This window comes from Triticum dicoccoides, chromosome 6B, assembly GCF_002162155.2.
Source record: "Triticum dicoccoides isolate Atlit2015 ecotype Zavitan chromosome 6B, WEW_v2.0, whole genome shotgun sequence".
NCBI lineage: Eukaryota > Viridiplantae > Streptophyta > Magnoliopsida > Poales > Poaceae > Triticum > Triticum dicoccoides.
The window spans coordinates 715,031,896-715,034,565 of NC_041391.1; the positions used below are offsets into that span (position 1 = coordinate 715,031,896).

The window sequence follows — 2,670 nt, forward strand, 5'->3', positions numbered from 1 at the left end:
CACATCGACTTTGTGTCCCCTCTTTCATTTGACTCAAGAAATGTATTTCATCCTGTCTTGCTTGGTCAGTATCATATTCATTCAAGAAACCCTGGTGAGAAATACCCCTTTTAGCACCGATATATTTGAGTACATTGAGTATTTCTGGTTCATTTTCCTACAAAATTAGAATAATAAATATTAAACAATGCAAACCTCAATTACTCTTGTTCACCTCCAACGCCGTGTTTTAAATTTAAAAGGCTCATATATATTACCCCCTTGATAGATCCCATTTCTTTACGAAGATTTTGATGTGCTATATCTGATGGAGTCTCCCCTTTCTCATTCATCAAATTCAGGTGTACTTGTCTATTCCCTAACAGAGAACAAAACATTCTCATACTTCTTTTTCTTATAGCTATGTGGAGTGCAGTATTCCCATCTTTGTCTTGTATATTCAAAATCCATGACAGCGATATGTTTCGACAAGCATAGTCGACAATCGCTGTTTTCTTTCTGTCAGCAGCAACATGAAGAAATGTCCTTCCCCTAGCATCAAGCAAGCCAGCACAATTGTGTGACTTCATAAGAAAATCAGTGATGATTGATGTTGCACCAACGGATGCAGCCACCTGTGTCGGGAATGATCCATTGCGGTCTGGTTGATACAGTACATCTGGATTGACTTTCAATAATTCTAAACATATGGGTTGGCTGTCTCTTTTTCTTGGACACGGAATAGCTACAATGGAAAACTGAAGAGGTATACTTCCGTTTGCATCCCCTTGTAGTGTAAGGTCATTGTTCCATTCTAACAACATCTTCGTGATATCTGCGAGTGGTGTCTTTCCGTTAAACCAATCAATATTAGGGAGCAAAAAAGCACTATGAAAGGATGCTAAAGGAAATGTGTACATGCATCAGTATACAAAGTCAAGGTCATGTGCACTAGATTTTTGCACACGGTGGTTAGTGGAGTGTTATGGTTCATGAAGTTGACATGTTTTGTCTACTAACTTTGTTTATTGGTGGTCAAAAAGTTGCAAACTGGATGAAATGAAACAGAGTCTCTTCATACACCTCTTCTCCAAGTTTTGTATGGTATCAGAATCGATTCAGTATGGGCGAAATAAAGTAGTTTCTCTGTTGCATACAATACATCTTCTGGGTCGAATAACATTATGGAATATCTAAATTTCACATCTTTCACATAATTTGAATCGTTTTTTTTCCTTTTATTGCGACAGGAGTTCACCTAAATCTCATTAACGAAATCATATTATAAGGGTTACGCCCCCACAAAAGATGACAGGTCTTCAGGACTAACTAAATATCCTTCCTAAATGTCTCATTGAGGTAAATTTTGAACCTAACAACACACTAACAGCCTGGATGCAAATGGTAAACTAGTAATGAGGCAAATGTATGCTAAATGGTACCCCTCTGTATCAAAATATAAGACTTTTTTGACACTATCATAGTCTCAAAAAACGTCTTCTATTTTGATACAGAGGGAGTACTACATATATCTAATAATGGTAGGTGAAATTCAGATTAAAGTTGGTACCTTGGCTCCGCTGAACAGCAACGTGCAACGCATTTTGTCCATTCGGTCCAGAGTATGAAAGAACCCCACTGCTCAACTCGTAGAGTGTTTTGGCGACGATTTTATTTTCCATTAAGATGGCAAGATACAATGGCGAAGTACCTTCAGCAGGAATGGTGGCCAACTCTGGAGCATGGGTCATGAGCAAAGTTGACCATATCATTGTTCTCAATGCGGACGGCCTCATGCAACGCTGTCTCTTTGAGCTTGTTTTGTGTCTCCAGCAGCCCTTTACCATTGTTAATGCCCTGACTATTGGCAAGATCAATGAGAAGAGACACCATTGGCAAGTTGCCCCCCCGTGCAGCAAAGTGCAGGGGTGTGTCTCCCCCATTGTTTTGCACAAAGAGGAGGCTGGGTGCCTTGCCGTAGACGAGATTGGCTTTGTTCAGTAAGTCCTCAGACTCGCCATGGCTAGCAACGACCACATGGAGTAGAGTGTCACCTTCAACTGTAACCGCGTACAGAGAAGGTGGCCGGGTGGCCGAGCTTCCGATGGTGTAGGCGGCTGGTTTTCCGTCGAGGAATGATTCCAGATCGTGGAAAGAGCCAGAACATGCTAATGCTAGCAGCCCGGCGTCCATCTTGGGCTCCATGGTGGTCGCTGGCGGAGGAGCTGCATTTGCCACAGCGGGCGAGCTAGGACTAGGAGCTGCCTGCCCAGTGGTGGACGACATTGACCACCAACACAATCGTGGGGAGTGGAAATGGGAGAGGATTAAATGGAGCTAGTCTGGACTGCAATGTAGTGGTGCAAAAGGATGGTGAAGCTGAGATGGATGAGCTCAGGAGCTGTGCCTATGGATGGGTATATGTAAAACGGACGAGAGCAAAGCAAGCAAGTGATGCAGTCAGCGGGGGAGGCGCGTCGGAGTAGTGGGTGAGCATGCGCAGGAGACGACCGCGGTGACTTGACAAGAACCGTGTCTTCTCCAGTAAAATAGGCCTCTCTCTCCTACTTTGCATAAATCTTTCACACCATCGTACACTTTACTTACAGGCTACAACTGATGGTCTCTATTAAGATAATCCCCCATCCTCCTCTAAAACCCGTCCACACAACTTTTAGATAAAAAATGCCA

General features: G+C 43.0%; 1 pseudogene; it reads right to left on the reverse strand.

Moving 5' to 3' along the window:
• Positions 1-149: 149 nt before the first annotated feature.
• Positions 150-2,184, reverse strand: LOC119321629 (annotated as a pseudogene).
• Between the last annotated feature and the right edge of the window lie 486 nt (positions 2,185-2,670).